The sequence below is a fragment of the Diorhabda sublineata genome, chromosome Y, assembly GCF_026230105.1.
Source record: "Diorhabda sublineata isolate icDioSubl1.1 chromosome Y, icDioSubl1.1, whole genome shotgun sequence".
Taxonomy (NCBI): domain Eukaryota; kingdom Metazoa; phylum Arthropoda; class Insecta; order Coleoptera; family Chrysomelidae; genus Diorhabda; species Diorhabda sublineata.
The window spans coordinates 2,262,577-2,285,999 of NC_079486.1; positions in this window are offsets into that span (position 1 = coordinate 2,262,577).

Here is a 23,423-nt window from a genome sequence, read left to right on the forward strand (position 1 = left end):
AGATTCGAAGGCTTGCCATACCAATGGAACTTTCAATTGTACAAGAATTAATATAGAACGACTTCGATACTGGTTTTCAAGTATAATACCATTGTAACTTATTTTTGTTTTGATAAATAATATAAAAAAACATATGAAAAGTTTTAATAAAACACAATGTAACTCCTCATTTATGTCTAAATTACATGAATAATTAATGTTTATATTTACAATTTTCAATATTAAAATAAATACTGTTGCTAATATTACACATGTCATTGCAAACACATTAATATCATTCTTGATATTGATATTGATCATGCTTGTCCATTGTATTATTCATATTGTAGTCGGTTTAATTCTATTAAGTGGATATTTTGAAGTAGGTGGCAGTCGTCGATTTTTAAGGATTTTTAATATCTTTATCCAGCCCTCGAGCACTTTTAGTAAACTATTCCAATTTGCGTCTATACTCTTTAAACGACATTATGATACAAACACACACACATGTTCTCACATTTATTATTAACAAAACTGTAAGCACAATTGGGAACTTTCAAAAATACCTCTTAAAATATAAAAAATAACAGTTCCGTTCAACCAGAGCGGTGCGCCACACTCTTTAAATAGATTCATCTCGAATTTATTCCCGTTGAGTCGTAATGGTGTAGCCGAGTGTGAGCACATAGATCAATGGTTCGAATCCGCATAGGCCAACATTTTTATTATATAAAAAATATCTTCTATTACGTCCCGATACGCTACGCCATTTTTCTGTGACGTCACTACTTCTTGTGATTGTCTCCAGAAGCTTCACCACTTCTTCACCGGATGAGACCATAAACTGGATGGCTACTGTCTATTTGTTCTACTCTCATTGATCTAATTACTAAGGCACTAGAACGATTTCTCGACTAACTGCAAAAAAAGATGCGGACAACAAATCATTCAAGAAATTTTTAGTGAATCGTCAGAAAATATTGAAATGGATCCCTGCTCCTTTAAATGTAACATCCGACAAAAAGGTCAATGTTAAAACACAAACTAAAATTAACAATCGTACTGTTGCTGTATAATTGAATAGTGGTTCTAAGTATCGCAGCGTATCAGTTCAAAAATAGATAAATCCTGCTCACCAATTAAAACTGGTAGCATAAGTACTGCAACATCTCCAATAAAACCATTATGTCAAAAATCAATTTCTAATTTACTTGTTGATGCTCAGATAAGTTTATCATCTATTAGTTTTACACATTCAAATAGATCACAACTTATTTATGAGCCTTCACAAAATACCGGCACTAGTTCTATGAATTCTAACAGCTGTGGAAAAAGCTGAAATTTTGACTTTTAACTGACGGGGTTGGAATGAGTGTCAGCAATGCTGGTATTATTTTCAATAAAACGGTTCCTGTATTGGCACATTTATTAAAACAGCATATTTATATGCCGAAGCCTGATGACATAAAAAATACTAGCGATACCATTTAGTTAGGGATGGGGAAACCACGGCCCGTGGGCCATCTCCGGCCCGCAAAGCGTTGAAATCCGGCCCGCGACCAGCAAACAAAAATTAAGTACAATTTTCTTTTTATCAGAAATTACATTCTCATGAATTGGCAGTAAAGGCAGTACACGTCGGGCATAAAACCAGCGCCCCTCAACCTTCTACTTCGCAGCTAATTAAAGTTCAATTAATTAAATGTTATTTTTTAATATTGCACAATAAATTAGTATTTCAGAAAAATTATGGCCTTATTTTTATTTTAGTAAATAATGTAATGCCTCAACTTGGCCCGCCATAAATTTCGTTAGCAAAAATTGGCGCGCGAAGAAAAAAGTTTCCCCATCCCTAATTTAGAACTTCATATAATCACGTGATTGCTATTATAGATGTATTTGAAGTACAAATTGAAAAACCAAGTGATCCAGAATACCAATCTTTAACTTGGCCAGAGTATAAAAAGTGTAATACTTTAAAATATTTGATATCTTATACACCAGATGGTTTCATAAATTTCATGTTAAGAGTATTTGGAGGTCAGATTTCGGATGAGCTATTATTTCAAGAAAGCGGATTACTAGAAGAGTTACCCGAAGTTTGTGCTGTCATGGCCGGTAGAAAGTACAAACACATTGTTTCACTTCTTGATAATAAAAATGTTGAATTTATTCGACCACCGTCAGTTAATTCTGGATTGAAATCTGATGTCTTACAAGGCAAACGAATCGCTGCTCTACTTATTCAAATAGAACGCGTCATCGGAAGAATGAGGGAGTTAGATTTTCTGAAACCTCTTGCGGTTGTTAATCACAATATATTACCTACATTGTTGTCTTTACTGCAACACTAGTGAATTTACAAGCGCCTATAATTTCAACTTAAATATAGGAGTATTTGCATTATAAAATAAATTACTAGATGTATGTTTTATTGAAACTACTATTTTTATTATTTATTGTACTCGTAAACCAATAACATTACTGTCTGCTTTAAGTTTGTACAGACTTTAATAGTTTTGGAAATATATTATTAGACCAAAATATTAAACTTTCTTTAATGAGAGCTTTTTTTAGTGTAGATAGTTCCATTTTAAAGTTAAGATCAGCAACAGAAAAAATCTTATTTTATACCTGTCAATTACATTTGTAGTTGCATTTGTGCGTTACACTTCAAGTTAATTTTACCGTTTGTTAAAAACGTATTCAATGATTTTCAACTGGAGGGACATTTTACTTCAATAATGGCATTGCCAGTCATTCCATCAGGAGATGCTGCAAAAAACGGATAAATTGGTACAAGATACATCCCTAGATGTGTATTTTTATTTCTAGCTCAAGACTTATTTACGTTTTTTTCATATTCTTTGCCTTGTGTCATAGCACTTGTCTCATGAACTTTACTCGCACCAATGATTTGTTGAACTAGCGAACCATTGTCAGTTTTACAATGAGCAGATTCCTAAAACTTTGATGCAGGAATACGTCCATAATGAAGTTCATGCTAAATTAGACTGTTGCTTAGTTAACTGTTCAGCTTCTTTACATAAAGTTTCTTCTTATAAACTTTTTCAATTCTAATTCAAAGTTCAATTGCCCAATTTCCGAATTTATTTGTTGATTATTGACAAATTGAATCACCTCTTTCGAAAAATATACTATTATCCTGAAAGTTTTCGGCAGCAGTAGCAGAGGTTTTTTTGATAATTTTTTCAGCAAACTACTTCAGTTTGTATCGGATCTTCACTTCTGTGATAAATACACATAAGTAATGCTAATGCATATACAACCACATAATTGTTTTCTAGCAGTAAATATTATTGTTAAGTCATGTCTTATAGCCGTAAACACTGTTCTGTTATGAAATAGCTTTAACATTATGATGTCACACTATAGTGACCAATTGTGGCGCGTTCATAGTCACGTGATTTATTTTTAAATTCAATCAATTGTGTATTGTTTATAATTAATTGAAAAAAATTGTTTTTAAATTTTTAGTATGAAATATCAATATTATTAGTAAAGTTTTAAAATATATAAAAAAATGAATAATTTTTTTTCAAAATCCCACAGGAGATACACATCAAATATGACAAATTTTAGATACCTAGAAATGTACAAGCAGAGAATGTTAATCATTTTATCGAGTAGTATTAAAAGTGGGTTGTTTGGCTGGGGTTCTTATAATATCCTACAAAAAATGAGAAATAGATAAACAGAGGTATTATCAGTATAAATAGTTGGAATAATTACTACATAATTAAATAAAATATTTTTTTAGAATCATCGAGGTATAAACGTGTCAAAAAACACACAACAAGAATCAATTAAATTTTTAAGCACGTCAGTTGAGAATATTTATTCTTTTTTGTCAGTCCTAAGATTGGAAATGTGTGAAGGAAAATTAAATACTTTAAAATAATATGAGAATTTTTGTAACATATATGTAAATTTTTAATGTGAATTACAATTTTGATTAGTTTTCAGACTTACATTGATTCATAGTGTATAGAGAATATATTAATTTCTATCTTTATTCATTTACATTAAAAATGCTCCAGCAGTTGAAGTTTTTTTAATTATATATCACAGTACACATCTAGCAAAAAGTAGCAACCACACAAAAGATTTTTGGGATAAAAAATAGTAAAATAGGTGACCAATTTGCTTACTGTATGATGATATATTGAAAAATTCTTAGCCTTCTATAGAACCAAACAAAATTTCAAAGTCAAAATATTTTATAACTCAACATACTACAGCGAACCTACAACGTCTCTAGACCTTTAAAAAAATGTTTCTTCTTACTCTGTAAACCAGACCTCGTTGGAAGAAAATTTACGATCTTTTAACTTTTTTACAGTTGAGGAAAGAAATGATAGTCGGACAGAGCCAAATCTGGTGAATAAGGGGGGTGTTCTAGTAATTCAAATCCTAAATCATGAATTTTTTGCATGGCAACATGAGATTTGTGTGCAGGGGCGTCGTCCTACAAAAACAAAACAAAACAACTTTGGGTAGCTTTTTCGTGTGTTTTCTCTTTAATTTTTTCCCATATTGTGGTCAGTAACGTCGAATAGTAATCTCCAGTTATTGTTCTACCCTTATCCGAAAAATCAATCATGATTACACCATGGCAATCCCGAAAAACTGAAGCTAGAACTTTTCCAGCAGATTTTTGGACCCGAAACTTCTTAGGTCTTGGAGAACCAGAGTGTCGCCATTCCTTCGATTGTTGCTTTGTTTCTGGATCGTAGAAATGTACCGAAGTCTCATCCATGGTAACAATTCGGTTAAAGACGTCTACATCTTCTACGTTTGCACGCTTTTGGTCAACATTCAAACATCTTCAATGAAATTGAAAATTTACTTCCTTTGAAGCTTGCAGTCCAATTTTTTACGGTTGCATACAAAGGACATTGATTGTCAAGGGTATTAAGCATATCTTCGTAAATCTTCTTAACCCTTTTAAATATAGGTATATGATGATGGCTCGATACACCAATTTTTAGATTTTCACAATTTCGGTAAACATCTTGTAAAATTTTTAATAAGCATATAAATGTAGAAAATGGAAAGGGTTTTAATAATTAAACATTCATCAAGAAATATATATATAAAGAAAAATGTAAGGTACTTGTTACACAAAAATCTATAGTTTCATATATGAAAGCTGGTATATATGGTAAAAGCCAGGAAAAAGTTAAAGGAGGTAAGGTGCATTTTTTCAAACACCGTAATTTTTACATAAACACAATTTTCTACTTACAACCATGAAACATTTTCCAGATTTAATAAAACAATTTGTGATGACTCAAAACTTTGCTCTGGGACTAGCACATCCTCCAACATGTTGACGTCAAGTTATTCATTTAACTTGGAAGGAGTTGTGAAAGAAAAAAATTTCTTTGATAGTAAATGAATAATCAGAAATAAAACATTTGTATATGCTGGTATATATGTTAATGATTTTAGTCATTTTCAGGATTCATTTTTGGCTTCAATCAAACTTTCTGTAGCGGATGCAATCACTTTATCTATCCATATAGTTAGATAATATGATAGGATTTGCGACCGATGGTGGAAATGAAATGTTTAGAAGTATAAATTCTGTAGTAGAATTTCTTAACCGAGATATATCTCAATTATTTGTAATGAAGAGCACATGTAATTCATTTAGTTCATAAAAATCCTGCATACATAGCAAATTATTCTTTACAGATGCAGTATCAAATAACGATCGTCTAGTTGCATAAATAATAACAGAAAAATTCAAAGATTCTACAATAGTTATTTTTACAATTTTTAAAATTTCTTTTATATTTTTAAATAAAAAATGCAGTCAGAAGCTCCTAAATTATCCAAATTATACAAAAATATATTTCAGATACTTATATTTATTTTTGATTTTTTCGTTAAGATATTATTTAAATAATAGACCAAAGTCCTTATTACCGTTCAATTTGAACTAGTGAACAAATTAAATTTCCTAAAAGATCTTTATTAAAAGAAAATAAAATTATTTAATTTCAAGTTCAAAATATTGCATAGACGAATATTGCATTTCATTTGACCTACAAGTCTGTTGCCATCCCAACATGGCTGCCACTAACCAAAATTATATACTGAAACACCAACACTCACAATTACACTGTCTGACTCGCATTTCGAAAACCAAGTTATCGTAATTACACTGTCTAACAGTCAGACAGTGTAATTGTGTTGGTGTAGTAGTGTAAACAGTGTATTGCAATTTTATTACTGAATTTCAGAGAGCACTATATTTCATTTTATTACTGTTGTTTTTGTGGAAATTATAACATTGCAATAGGAAAGTGAATTGAGTGAAAAATCTAAAGAGTTTTTCAATTTACAAGATATTTTTCAAAAATATTAGTTTGCAATAGACATTTCTTCTATTGCTTTTAAAATGTTTGCTTTCTGTTTCTATAATTATATACAACAACTAAAGCAGAGTGGCTAAAAATTTCCAAGGAATTTGAATTATAACTTCAAGAAATGCAAATTATAATTTTTTGAATGTGTAGCAGAAGCCGCTTTTGCACTAGTCATATTCTAAAACGTTAACCTTCTAGAAATATTACAAAGGAGTACCGAATTTTAAATTACCGATTGAGTAGGGCTAGACAAGTAGTTGAGAATGCTTTCGGAGTACTCATTAATCATTTTAGAATCTTAGTGAAAGTCATACCATTGAAGCCTGAGTAAGCAACTGTAATAACACAAGCTTGTTGTGCCCTACACAACTTTTTAAATCAAGAGAGTGGGCATGCATCTTTGTCAAAACACCCTGAAGAGATTCATCCAACAAATTCATGTAAGGACTCAGTTGTCAAAATTATGGTAGACCTAGGAATGAAGCACTCAATATCTGAGAAGTTACAAATTATTTTAATGAGTGAATAATGAATAAAATACATTGGAAAAACAATATTGTTTCAATTTCTAGTTTTTTTATTTAATCGGGTTTATATTCACAATATGTTTGTTCCAAATTTTAGTTTTAAGTTAAAAAAATGTTACTTACCTTTATAATGTAATATTGTAAATTAGTTTATTCTACTTTTAGTGTAATATCAAATTTTATTTTTAGATTATTAAATTCTAATGTAATTTTTTTTTCAAGAAAAACAAAGCCTATGAATGATACAGAATATAAATTAGATATACTTTTATTGAATATCAAGTATTATGAGAACTATTGAAAAAAGGAAACTGTAAAATAAATAAAAAGATGAGAAATAAAATATAATTAGAATTGAATAGTAATTCATTTCTATTGCTCTCTTTTTGCATCAGATTAAAGGCTAGAAATTTTGCTTTTCAAGTTGTCAATTTTATCTTGATTCTCTTATGTCTCCATTTCATCTGCAATAAATATGGAAATAAATTATTTGTAGTGAAATAGCAACTGATAGTTTTCAAGTCTTCCATCAACTACCTATCCCTCTGCTGTTATTGTAGTTTTTGCTCCATTACCTAATTTCACTGACGCAATTTCTAGTGAGTAATAATGGCAGATTAAATGATATGTAGATAATATGAGCAGGGGACAGCCTCTTTTTTAGTACTTTTTTTGAAAAACTTACTCTGCAAATATTCACTATGCACTATTCTTATTTATACTTGGCAGCACTGTCACTGCAGAGGTGAATAGATTTGTGATATATTTTTTTTTCTGGTTCCCCCGATCGACCGCCTTTTTTTATTTTGAATGACTTTGGGCCTTACTGAGATGCTGTTTCAGTTTATCGTTTTTGGGATAAGCATCCCATGCTTTCTACATCACTGTACACAATTTCAGGTTTAAGGTTCTGCTACAAAAAAAGAGAAATTTGAAACACTTCTTATTGAATATTTAAGCTAAAAATTACATACACTTTCTGATATACTTTCTATACTACTTACTATAATTTTTAGATTTAATTTACCTTTGAACACATTGGATGCTCCTTAATCAATAAATAGAATGTCTTTATAAAACTACAACTTCGCCAAGTAAATATTATCAATAGATGCTTCTAACATCTCACTTTTTTTTATTTTTACGTTTTCAGCTACAAACTGGATCCTACGACAATCAACCTTTTTTAACATCCGTCACAGTGAGATTTGTTGAATTTAAATTATTTATTTCCCTGATGATGTTCTCAAAAGGCCACAATCTGTTGTTTATATGTAATAAATCTAAAGCAGTTGTAAGGTATAAGTATGGATGTTGTTCCTTGTTATTATTTGTTATATTTATTAATTATTTATTAATTGATGTTTACATGTCCGTGATCTTATGCTAGTGGAGCGAGCTCTCTTTATCGTTTTACAATTCATTTCAGGCCTGCCATAGGTTTAATTTAAGCACACGACTCTAAACTATGATTAACTTACATATACATACTAATTATGATATATGTAATTATAATATCTGTTTTAATATATAATGAAATCCATTATTTTTGCTATGAATTCGACAGTCTTGAGCCGACTGTCGAGAAAGAATGTAAATAGACAAAGAGGTGAAGGCAAAAACGTAACAGTATATATGAGAAAATAATATATAGTTTACAATAATAATATAGATCACAATAATAAAAAATAAATAAAAATATTGGAAAGAACAATAAGAAGAAAATCGAAATAAAGTTAGATTCAAAGATTATATACACGGTTAGATTTACCACGAGATCGAAAAGATATTAGATTACTACTATGGTCAACTGATCTGACACTGACATTTGGTTGGTTATTAAGCCAAAAATAACTAGAATATGTAATACATCTATATGACAGTTTCTATATATATGTAATACTTCTATGACAGTTACTACATATATGTAATACTTCTATATGGACAGTTTCTATAAGTGAAAGACTAAGGAAGACAGAATGGTAACGATTTTTCTATCCTCCGAGGCTCTAGCTCGATTCCGCAGGCCATACATTTGGGTGTATTAAAAATTATTTGTATCAGATATATTTACATCCATTGAAGCCAATAGAGGTCGATTGTCACTTTGTGTTGATTGCATATTTTCGAAGTCTATTGACGTCGATTGAAGTCCAATCACAACATTCCTCATGTATTTGTGTGTATCAGAAATTATTTGTGTCAGATATATTCGCCTTACATCAATTGAAGCTAATGCGGTCGATTGGTTATGATTTGTGTGTATTGCAAATTCTCGAAGTCGATTCACAATATTTCTCACACATTTGGTTGTATTAGAAATTATTTGAATCAGATATATTGTCGATTGTCACTTTGTGTTGATTGCAAATTTTTTAAGCTTATTGACGTCGATAGAAGTCCAAAGACATAATTTCTTATATAAATGGGAGTTTATTCGTGTCGGGTATATACGATTTACATCAATTGAACCAAACATTGAAGCTAATAGAAGTCAATTATCACTCTATGTTAATTGCAAATTTTCGAAGCCTATTAAAGACGTTTGAATTACATAATTTCTCATATATTTGGGTGTATTATACTCCATTTTTGTCGGGTATATTCGATTTACATCAATTGAAGCCAATAGAGTTCGATAGTCGATTTGTGTTGATTGAAAATTTTCGTCTATTGACTTCGATTGATATATTCGATATAGATCAATTGATGTCAAAAGAAGTGAGGTAAAGCGGGTTTAAGAATGGTGATGTAGAAAAGGTTACGTCAAGGGTGTTATCATCTGACGATCCACGTCATACGACGTGACGTAGCAATGTAGAGAATATTTTTTTTTAATAAAAATGTCGAGCCGGGGAACCTAACCTCCGATCTTGATGGTCGAATTCAGCGCCTTAACAAACTAAGCTATTTCGCTTCGACAAGCATTTTATCTAGAACTAGGTATTCAAGTGACTCTGAAAGATGATATTGTACGGATTCAAAAATGGACAGTGCCAAAAGCGACTCTCAAAGATGCCATTGAATGGGTTTAAAAATCCACAGTGCCAAAAGCGACTCTCAAAAATGCCATTGTACGGTTCAAAAATGCACAGTGCCAAAAAGACATGTGGCACGTCGTTGTCAAAAAGGCATGCGCGCGGCGTTAAAAAGGGACTTAAAAAAATTGGGTGGAGCTCTAATTCTTGATGGTCAACCGTTTAGTCTCAATTTGGGTGGGTGGCGTGTGCAACGAACGGTGCCGCCGCGCGGCGGGTGTAATGGTTATCAGGATTTCGAGGTAATAAATAATTGTGAAGAGAGAAAAAAGTGTATGTATTACAATGTCATCAGAAGAATATAGATGCAAATTGGACGAATTTGGTAGGCGTATTCGAGAATTTAGGAAAGATATTACATTCTATGGAAATAAGATTGAGGTGATAAGAGGATTGGATCGAATGCATTTGTTTGAGTAGAAGAGTGTCTTTAAAAATAGAGAACTACAACAAGCACAATATCCACTTAACAGAATAAAACTAACTACAAAATGAATACAACAACAACAACAATGGAGGAAGAGACGAAGGATGACAAAAACAATGTGTTTGCTATGACATGTGTAATTTTAACATCAGTATTTATTTTATTATAAAAAATTGTATTGAATATTGTTAAAAAAAAATTTAAGTCTTCTTGTAATATGGACATAAATGAGTATACAAAGTGTTTCAATAAAACAAATTTTTTAAATATAATTTATCTAAGCAAAAAAAGTTACAATGGTATCATACTTAAAAACCAGTTTCGTAGTCGTTCTACTTTAATTTGGGTACAGTTGAAAATTCCATCAGCATGGCAAGCCGAACCTTTTTTGAAACTTTCCATGGCAGAGGATGTTCCATCGAATTTGTAGACATCAACAATTACTGTGGAAATTCCATATTCTTCATATTTCTTTATATATTTCTTTGGAAATCCTACACTTACTTCAATTTCCACTTTTATATTTTATATATTTTATTTTATATATATATATATATATATATATATATATATATATATACAATGAATTGAAAAGTTTATATATATATATATATATATATATATATATATATATATATATAAGTTTATTTTCCATATATAATTTTAGTGTAATCATTGAATACGTTGAAAATGTGTTTTAAAGGAATCAACAAATTAAACGATTTATCAACATCATTTAGTAGTGGTATGTTGGGATATTTCCAGCCGGCTAGAGCCATATCTTTCGATTGTGGATTATAACACATCAAACTTCTTAAGGTACTTACTATACCAGGGCTCTTGCACAATTTCTATTTCCTTTCCACTTTGAATGTAGGAACAAGAATCGAAGAGGAATGCACCACAATTCGGTGATAGATACACATGTCCTTCGCCAGTTACTTCTAATTTCCATTTGATTTCAAGTTGAGTTTCATACATGAGAAAAAATGTATCACTTTGTTGGACGTTAAATTCCACCGAATCGCTGTCGCATAGGTATGAAATTCTTCTTCTCTTATAGACTCTTCATATTGGGGATCGAGAAGGGTGAAATATCGAAGATATTTTTGTAATTGGTGGTGATGATGGTGTTGTATCAGAAAGCACGTACTTTTTCTTTTGTGCCATTCTTCAACTTTAATCCGATTTAATCCGAAGCTGACACGTTTATCTCCTCTTAGTAGTCGTTTTTTAAGATGCGTTCCAGCTGTGTGTAAAGTAAAAATAAATATTGTCGGAAAAATATGAAATTCCGTCCGCAGTATTGATAGCCGGGAAGATGGACCTCAAAAGGCAAATTGTTTATGAACGAATTTGAAACACCTTCACCTTCGTGAATCAACATGAAACTATCTGCTACCTATAATTAAAGCTACATTGATTCAAAACGTATCATAAAATGGAGATTGATAAGCAAGAGATCGATTTGCGATCGAAAATTTGAATAACGTCTTGGATTGTTTGGAGCGGAGACGAAAACATGGACCTTTATTACCTGATTCGTTTCGAGCTATCATTTGCGGCCCCAGCGGATGCGGGAAAACGAATATTGTGCTATCGTTGTTGTTCGATGTGAACGGTGTGAAATTTAAGAATGTCTACGTTTATTCTAAATCTCTATATAAACCAAAATACCCACTGCTCGAAGAAGTTTTGACCGGCGTAAAAGGTGTGGGATATTATCGGTTTAAAAAAAACGATGAAATTGTAAGTGCTGCAGAATCCAAACCGAATTCGATTTTCATTTTTGACGATGTATCATGTGACAAACAACAAACCATTCAAGAATATTTTTCCATGTGTAGACATAAAGGTATCGATGCCTTCTATATATGTCAGAATTATTCGAAAATACCAAAGCAGCAGATACGAGATAACTGCAATATGATTGTCGTGTTTAAACAGGACGAAATCAACCTCAAACATGCCTTCAACAAACACGTTTCCCCCGACATGTCATTTGAGGAATTCATGAAAATGTGTTCCGAATGTTGGAATGATAAATATGGTGCTTTGGTTATTGTCAAAGATTTTAATTTACAAGATGGTAGATATCGCAAAGGATTCGATATGTATATAAAAATATCCTAATCAATCAATCATTCATTTTACATTATGATGCCCCAGATGAGGATGCTGTGCGAAAACGAAAAATTGCAGATCTGAAACGAATTATTAGGAAAAAGTATTTATCTTTCAGATTGAACAAAACCGAGCATGATGAGACACTAAATAGAATTTTCAAACCCATACCTAGTCCACTCGAAAATATCGTAAATACTACCAAAGAAATTGTGAATACTTCTAAGGAAGTAGAGATTATTTTTGCATGGATCTTCTCGTTCAATGTAATTTAGATAAATAATCAACCGCAAGCGGTGTAGACGCGAATAGATAAGCGGTGTAATTTAGAGGAATAATCAACTAACCGCAAAAACAAATAAGTCCCCAAGAAAATATTTATTTTGTTATTCGAAATAGATATAACAAATATGTTGCCAAGTTAATTGTTCACTACATATCATGTCTGCAGACAGGATTCAACTTGTTAAGGAATTTCATAAACCGATTCGACGCAATTATCCCCGTCGACGAACAATAATTAAAGGTCTTGATGACTTATGGCAGATGGATCTAGCTGAAATGAGACCTTATGCAAGACATAATAGAGGATTTAAAATGATTTTGGTAGTTATCGATTGTTTTTCGAAATCCGTGTGGACTCGTCTACTCAAGACGAAAACAGCCGAAGAAATAACTCGTGCATTTTCAAGTATTATCAGAGGCCAAAAAATCCACAATCAGATCAAGGAACGGAATTTTACAATAATAAATCTAAAACTCTAATGAAAAAAACATAATATCAATCATTATAGTACGTTTAGTACAAAGAAAGCTGCAATTGCAGAAAGAGTTATTAGAACGCTCAAAACGAAACTCTATAAACATTTCAGCTTAATTGGGATACAAATGGATCGATATTTTACCTCAAATCACAAAGGAATACAACAACACGAAACATAGTAATATTGGATATAACCGTCAGAGGTGAATCAAAGTTAGAAAGTTAAATGTAGGAGTTATTGAGGAAATAAGTACCAAATCCAATGTGTGGATTTTCCAATTGTATAGATATAATGTATGTCGTTTGTGATATTTGTTCTGACAACAGCTCAATAGGGAGAGCACTTAGAGAGTATCTGTACTATTACAAAATCAATGTAATCAATGATTTAACATTATAGAATTATGAAAATATTCTTTGTTTTATTTAAATATCGAATCCAAGTGTTATTTCAATGAAAATTTCTCTGATGTAGAATCAGTATTAAAGCTAACGTCGAAAGTGAAGGATGCTTCTTCTTCTTCTTCTACTATTTTTATGTTTAGTTGCAAGTGAAAAATTTGATCTAAATTATGCGGTAAAATATATGGAAAGATTTGGATATTTTAACAAGTCGGAGCATGATGTCACAGATGACATCGATTTTAAGAGATTTTCAAGAGAAATTCAATTTACCTGTAGATGGCACTCTTAATCCTGAGACAATTCAACTATTAGAGCGACCTCGTTGTAGTGTAGGTGAAAATGATGAGGGTGATCATTCGTATAGTGTTAGAACAAAATGGAAAAAAAACTAACCTAACTTGGTATTTTCCTCAATCCACACCGCCATACGTTGCTGCTGCTGAAAAGGCATTTAATGTTTGGCAACAAAATTCCAAATTTACATTTAAACGAGTAACGATTCCTGTGCCTTCGCCTGACATAACTATTACTATTGTGAATGAAAAACATCAATTTCGAGCTAATTTTCAAGGTAATCGATATTGTGACTTTAATTTTGATGGTCCCGTTAAGGTGTTAGCTCATGCTTATTTTCCCTCTGAAGATGGATGTATTGAAATTCATTTTGATCGTAATGAACGATGGAATCCAAACATCGATGGAATTGTACAAGACACTGAAACTAGCACAGAAGATTCCATTCGAACCAATATCACACATTTTTCAAAATTCTGCAGGCAATTTGTTTGCATTTAATAAACTTACCGGCGATTGTTATACGACATCTTTCCCAGATTTGACTATATTGGAAATAAACAAAGTACCCATACCAACTAATTCGAAAGTCGATGTTATTTTTCAAACAAATAATGGTCAAATTTTTGTGTTTTATGATCAAGCATATTACATCGAATTCAATGATGGATTTAAGAAAATTTTGAATAGAGGTCTAGTTAGCGATCGTTTTTTGGGGCTTCCGAAAAATCCTACTGCTGCATTCCGTTATATCGATGGATACATTTACTTTTTCACTCAAGACACAACCAACACCACCACCACCACCACCTACTACAAATTCAGCGAATATTCGAGAAGTGTTGTATCATCTGGACCATTTGATTGGAATCTTTTTGGCATACCATGCCCCAACACCAGTCTGAGAGCACTTTTTACTCGTGTACTATCTATTTATGAATAATTTTTTTTTCTTTACATCTGAAAGTGTATCATTTTTTTGGGAAATAAAACAATCAAGTATTGAGCAGTCGTTTTATTTACATTATCTTTTTTCAAATATATATATATATATATATATATATATATATATATATATATATATATATATATATATATATATATATTTATATATATATATATAGTAAGTTTGAAGTATACATTATTTATACAAATATAATTTATCAAATAAAAAAAAATTAAAAACTCTCATAAATCACTATCATCTTCATTATCAGCGACAAATCCTATCACATTGTTTATAAGTTTTTATCATAAACAACACTCGATTGAATTCATTTTGACACCACGAAAATTTTGAACCATATAATGTATCAAAATCTTCGGTAGCATAAACGCGATGATAGTGATCTCTTATAACACGTAATTTGAAATTCATATTATTTTTGTCTAAAATGTATTCCAAATGTCGAAACAACGTTGACATAGCACTAAATTTAAATTTTTCACATAATAGTAATGGAACCAAACACAATATCTTTGTAATTTATACAAATTATCCCAATTTGATTCATCAATTACACAATTACGCAAATTATTTGGTATATATTGCGAGTCTTTAATGTTTTCTAAACAATAAATATGATTGTTAGTGACTCTTCTGGATTTGTACTAGTATTTAAATCAATGTAGGGCTTTAGCCATTTTGATTGTTTAAATTGAGGAATTTTATAAATTTTTTTCAAAATCAATCCATGTTCCAATGCTTGCTTCAGATTTCTATAGTGTATATAATATATATTCTTTCTTATCAAACAAAGTTGTCATTAATTTCGGTAATTTTGATATGGGTGGTATACGATGTTCAGGACAAAATGGAATATCTCTATGCAAATCTTTCCTCTGCATCGTCTGCTATTTCCATTACATTAAAGTTATCAAAATTTTCAAGCCATTTGAAATGTCCGTACGGTAAGGCTTCAGTCATAGCCCAACCATAAACGTTATTACAATCTATATACATGAGACTTTTGGAAGGTTTTGAAGGATTGTAATTAGGTAAATATTCGTTATTTGCTTCGGAATAACGGAAACAACACAACGAAACTCCTCCTCGTATTGCTTTCTCTATAAAAAGAATCATATCTACATCCTTTAAAATTTGAAGTTTCCATTTTGAATATTTCAACATACAATCCCAACTAAAACTGGGCATAGTGTAGTACTAATGTGGATCTAAGCCGTAAATTTCAAAAGCTGTCTGTCTGAAATTTTCCATCACTGTAGCAAGAAGTACAATGTCAGTTTTCATATACAGATCACTATATTGACCTAATGAATCAATATCGAACATCTTCCAAACATATTTTGCATGTTCATACTTTGCCTTACTGATTCCTTCATCATTTAATCTATTGTAAAAACATTCAATCGAGGGTAAATTTGTTTCATTCAGTTTATCTACACTGTCAATATAATCGTATGGAAATACATACTCCTTTTCTAGTTAGCAATTCCAAGTGTTCTTTATCCAAATAATGAAATTCCTTTTGCAAAATTGAGAAATCGTTTTTAAGCAATAAGGAAACTAACTCATCAAGGCTAGCACTCATAAATCTGAAAGAATCTATGAATCTAAATTTAATTTTGGTATCGCTTTCAAACAATGCAAAAGAAATATATTTTTCTTTATTAATTGGAAGTACGCTGACCTTTCTTTTTCGACATATCTCTTTAATCATCAGATGTTCATAGTAATTCGTTAGATTATGAAATGACAGAGGGCATATAAACAGTTTTTTGAAATTTAGATTACAAGATCTATGACTCTATCCACTACCTACATGTTCTTTAAACCAATAAAACAAATCTGTGCTCGAATCAATGATAAAGTTTGGAGTATTTTCTATCAACAATTTCTTCATCATTTGTCATTTTTATAAAATCTGCACAAAATGTATTATTCACTTTAAGTATTGGCATTGAAAGTAAACATTTTTTATTTTGTTTTTGAATAAACGAAATGAATCATTCAAGAATTCTGCAATATTTTTATGTTTAATATTAATAATTACTCCAGTTATTATTCTATTCTCACACTTTACCTAACTAATTTTTTTTTTATTCTAAAACCCAAATGACATTTTGCTTTCAATAAACATCTCATATGTTTAAGTAGACCAATTTTATTGAAAATTTTACACTTTCTTCCTAAGGTAAATTTGAATTTTTTTAATACAAAATGACAAGTTCTGATATGTTTATTGATTAATTTTATATAATATCCTGTATCGGAAATACCTTTTCTTCTCGATTTAATCACATTATCTACACTGCTCAAAATATCTTCAAGTTTTTTCATCTTACTATATATGAAAGTTGATTTGATTTTCCAGTATCGATTTTCCCTCGAAAAACTATAGAATATTTCTTGTCTATTAAATATTGCACTTGCTCCTGGTACGTTTTTGTGTCTCTATTAGGCAAAAATACTTGTACCTCTTCTAACAATAATAGAACTGTTTGACCAAAACGAGTGTTTACTACATTGGCACTTGGATAGGGTGTGTCTTGAGTTAATTCATGAAGTTCATTTGTTTCTTTCTTATATATTCGAGTGTATTGTTGTTTCTTTTGTGTCAGATATATTCGATATACATGAATTGAGATCGATTGTCACTTTGTGTTGATTGTAGATTTTCGAAGTCTATTGACGTCGATTGAAGTCGAATCGCATCATTTCTCATATATTTGGATGTATTAGAGTTAATTTGTGTCAGAATCATTCGATATACATCAATTGAAGTCAAATGAAATCGATTGTCACTTTGTATTGATTGCATGTTTTCGAAATCTATTGACATCGATTGAAGTCCAATAACATAATTTCTCATTTATTTGTGTGTATTAGACTTCATTTTCGTCGGATATATTTGATTTACATCTATTGAAGACAATAGAGGTTGATTGTCACTTTGTGTTAATTGCATATTTTCGAAATCTATTGAAGTCGATTGAAGTCCAATCACATAATTTCTGATTTATTTGTGTGTATTAAACTTCATTTTTGTCAGATATATTCGATATACATGAATTGAGATCGATTGTCACTTTGTGATAATTGCATATTTTCGATGTCTATTGACGTCAATTGAAGTCGAATCACGTAATTTCTCATATTTTTGGATGTATCAGACTTCATTTTTGTCAGATATATTCGATTACATCTATTGAAGCCAATAGAGGTCGATTGTCACTTTGTGTTAATTGCAAATTTTCGAAATCTATTGACATCGATTGAAGTCAAATCACATCATTTCTCATATATTTGGATGTATTAGAGTTTATTTGTGTCAGATTCATCCGATATAAATGAATTGAAGCCGAATGAGATCGATTGTCACTTTGTGTTAATTGCATATTTTCGATGTCTATTGACGTCAATTGAAGTCGAATCACATAATTTCTCATATTTTTGGATGTATCAGACTTCATTTTTGTCAGATATATTCGATTTATATCTATTGAATCCAATAGAGGTCGATTGTCAATTTGTGTTGATTGCAAATATTCGAAAACTATTGATGTCGGTTGAAGTCAAATCACATAATTTCTCATATATTTGGATGTATTAGTATTTATTTGTGACCGATATACTCGATATACATGAATTGAAGCCAATTGAGATCGATTGTCACTTTGTGTTGATTGCATATATTCGAAGTCTATTGACATCGATTGAAGTCGAATTGCATTATTTCTTATATATTCGAGAGTACTGGCATGTACTTTCGTCAGATATATTCGATTTACTTCAATTGAAGCCGTTAGACGTCGATTGTCACTTTGTGCTGATTGCAATCATTGAAGTTTATTGTCGTCGATTGAAGTCGAATAACGTTATTTCTTATATATTTGGTGTATTGACGTTTACTTGTGTCAGATCTATTCGATTTACTTCAATTGAAGCCATTAGAGTTCGATTTTCACTTTGTGCTGATTGCAATCATCGAAGCTTATTGTCGTCAATTGAAGTCCAATCACATAATTTTTCAAATATTTGTGTGAATTAGACTTGCAAATTTGGAAGTTTATCAACGTCGTTCGAATTACATAATTTCTCATATATTTGTGTGTATTAGACTTAATTTTTGTAGGATTTTATCGATTTATATCAATTGAAGCCAATGAGATCGATTGTCAATTTGTATTGCTTGCAAATTCTCGAAGTCTATTGCCGTCGATTGAAGTCGAATTACATTATTTTTTATATATTTGAGTTAATTGGCGTTTACTTCTGTCAGATATATTAGATTTACATCTATTGAAACCAATAGAGTTCTATTGTCACTTTGTGTTGATTTTATATTTTCGAAGTCCATTGACGTCGATTGAAGCCAAATAACATTATTTCTTATATATTTGGTGTATTGGCGTATACTTCTGTCAGATATATTCGATTTACTTCAATTGAAGCCGTTAGAGTTCGATTGTCACTTAGTGCTGATTGCAAATTTTCGAAGTCTATTGACGTCGTTTGAAGTCGAATCACATCTTTCCTTATATATTTGAGTGTATCGGGGTTCATTTGTGGGAGACATATTCGATATATATGAATTGAAACCGAATGAGATCGATTGTCACTTTGTATTGATTGCATATTTTCGATTTACATCTATTGAAGACAATGGAGGTCGATTGTCACTTTGTGTTAATTGCATATTTTCGAAATCTATTCACATAGATTGAAGTATTATAGTTTATTTGTATCAGATTCATTCGAAATACATGAATTGAATTGAAGCCAGATGAGATCGATTGTCACTTTGTGTTGTTTGTATATTTTCGAAGTCTCTTGACGTCGATTGAAGTCCAATCACTTAATTTCTCATATATTTGGATGTATTAGAATTTATTTGTGTCAGATATATTATCGATATACATGAATTGAAGCCAATTGAGATCGATTGTCACTTTGTGTTGACTGCATATTTTCGAAGTCTATTGACGTCGATTGGAGTCGAATCACATAATTTCTCATATTTTTGATTGTATCAGACTTCATTTTTGTCGGATATATTCGATTACACCTATTGAAGCCAATAGAGGTCGATTGTCACTTTGTGTTAGTTGCAAATTTTCGAAATCTATTGAAATCGATTGAAGTCGAATCACATCATTTCTCATATAATTGGGTGTACTAGAGTTTATTTGTGTCAGATTCATCCGATATACATGAATTGAAGCCGAATGAGATCGATTGTCACTTTGTGTCGATTACATGTTACCGAAGTCTATTGACGTAGATTGATGTCCAATCAAATAATTATCACTCTATTTTAATTGCAAATGCTCGAAGTCTATTAATGTCGTTTGAATTACATCATTTCCCATATATTTGAGTGTATTAGACTCCATTTTTGTGGAATATATTCGATTTACATCTATTGAAGCTAATAGAGTTCGATAGTCAACTTATGTTGATTGCATATATTCGAAATCTATTGACGTCGTTTGAAGTCGAATCACATTATTTTTTATATATTTCAGTTAATTAGCGTTCACTTTTTTCAGATATATTCGATTTCCATCTATTGAAGCCAATAGATTTCAATTGTCACTTTGTGTTGATTGCATATTTTCGAAGTCTATTTAAGTATATTGAAGTCGAATCACATCATTCCTTATATATTCGAGTGCATTGCTTCTCATTTGTGTCAGATATATTCGATATACATGAATTGAGATCGATTGTCACTTTGTGTTGATTGCATATTTTCGATTTACATCTATTGAAGACAATGGAGGTCGATTGTCACTTTGTGTTAATTGCATATTTTCGAAATCTATTCACATAGATTGAAGTATTAGAGTTTATTTGTATCAGATTCATTCGAAATACATGAATTGAATTGAAGCCAGATGAGATCGATTGTCACTTTGTGTTGTTTGTATATTTTCGAAGTCTCTTGACGTCGATTGAAGTCCAATCACTTAATTTCTCATATATTTGGATGTATTAGAATTTATTTGTGTCAGATATATTATCGATATACATGAATTGAAGCCAATTGAGATCGATTGTCACTTTGTGTTGGTTGCATATTTTCGAAGTCTATTGACGTCGAATCACATAATTTCTCATATTTTTGGTTGTATCAGACTTCATTTTTGTCGGATATATTCGATTACACCTATTGAAGTCAATAGAGGTCGATTGTCACTTTGTGTTAGTTGCAAATTTTCGAAATCTATTGAAATCGATTGAAGTCGAATCACATCATTTCTCATATAATTGGGTGTACTAGAGTTTATTTGTGTCAGATTCATCCGATATACATGAATTGAAGCCGAATGAGATCGATTGTCACTTTGTGTCGATTACATGTTTCCGAAGTCTATTGACGTAGATTGATGTCCAATCAAATAATTATCACTCTATTTTAATTGCAAATGCTCGAAGTCTATTAATGTCGTTTGAATTACATCATTTCCCATATATTTGAGTGTATTAGACTCCATTTTTGTGGAATATATTCGATTTACATCTATTGAAGCTAATAGAGTTCGATAGTCAACTTATGTTGATTGCATATATTCGAAATCTATTGACGTCGTTTGAAGTCGAATCACATTATTTTTTATATATTTCAGTTAATTAGCGTTTACTTTTTTCAGATATATTCGATTTCCATCTATTGAAGCCAATAGATTTCAATTGTCACTTTGTGTTGATTGCATATTTTCGAAGTCTATTTAAGTATATTGAAGTCGAATCACATCATTCCTTATATATTCGAGTGCATTGCTTCTCATTTGTGTCAGATATATTCGATATACATGAATTGAGATCGATTGTCACTTTGTGTTGATTGCATGTTTTCTAAGTCTATTGACGTCAATTGATGTCCAATCACATAATTATCACTCTATGTTAATTGCAAATTTTTGAAGTCTATTAACGTCGTTTGAATTACATCATTTTCCATATATTTGTGTGTATTAGACTCCAATGTGAAAACCAACCTGAAAAAATCGGGAAGAGACGAGTACTTGATTTTCAATTTTTACTGGACACCCTATTTCAAGAAAAGTAGATGTAGGTTGATGTAACGGATAAAAGTATGGGCAAATGTTGATTCGTTTCTCCTGAATTTGAGTTGAGTAGATATGTGCAGATCCATGTACTCTGCTTGGAGTTGAAGGTAAAGTTATTCCAGGTTTCTCAGACAGAACTAAGACACTGAATGAAAACTTTTACGACAGAATTGTTACATGAGATAGCATTAGATGGCTAGTGTGTGGTCTCCTATATCAACTACACATGACCACTAGGTGGCAGCAGAACGGACGTCAAGTAGAAACGTCAGTGGCACTCCTGCCGGCTGCGCTTATCTTTCATCTGGTAAATGATATATGTTTCTTTAACAAAATAGTATTCAAAAAGTCCTGACTATAATTTAACAAGTTATAAAACATGTAACATGGTGTCAGGTGAAATCACGCCAAGAAGATAAAAGGTGGAAATAAGACTATACTGAAGTAAGACACAAATGAATAACAGTAGCTAGAGGTCAGTGAACTCAGCCACACCCTAATAGAAGCTTGCCGAGACCGAGTAGAAACGCGAAGATTTCACGTAGAGCAGTAATTTAATAATTATAAAAAGAAAATGTCAACATTTAAGCCACCAAAAGCTTTAGTGCTTGATCAAAATACAAGTCAAAATTTTACAAAATTCATGAATAGTTTCAAAATATACATGAAAGCATCTGGCTATGACAGTAAAGATGATGAAATGAAGATCGCTATATTTTTGAATATTGCTGGTGAAGATGCTCAAGAGGTATTTCAAACCTTTAAATTTGATAATGTTGGAGATGAAGAAAAATATGACAAGGTCATAGAAAAGTTTGAAAATCACTGTATGCCCTTTTAAAATGAGACATTTGATAGATTTAAGTTTAGCACGCGCTGTCAGCAAGAAGGGGAAGACTTTGATAACTTTCTTATGGCAATAAAAAAGTTAGCAAAGCCATGCAAGTTCGCAACATTGCATGATTCTCTGCTAAGAGATAGAATAGTATATGGTTTATTAGATGCAGAGTTACAAGAAAGGCTCTCCAGAGTGAAAAATTTGACTCTTAGTCAGGCAGAAAACATATGTAGATCCTCATAAGCAAGTTCAGAATATAAGAGTAAGAATAAAGATATTTGGACTGAGAATGTATTATTAATAGATAACGAGTTCATCGTTTTTAAGATATATACGGGTGCGAATTGTAACTGTTTGCCCATAAAGTTTGTTAGGAAGATAGGAGCAGAGAATAAAATAGTAAAAAATAGACTATCGTTGAATACATATGGTAATAATAAAATAAAAGCTACGGGGTATGTAATATTAGATTGTATGGTAAAAAGAAAATTTTCTAAAATTAAATTTATTGTTGTTAATTGTGACAGTATGCCTATCTTGGGATTAAACACCTGTTTCAAGTTTGAATTAATAAAACAAGTTAGTGAAGTTAA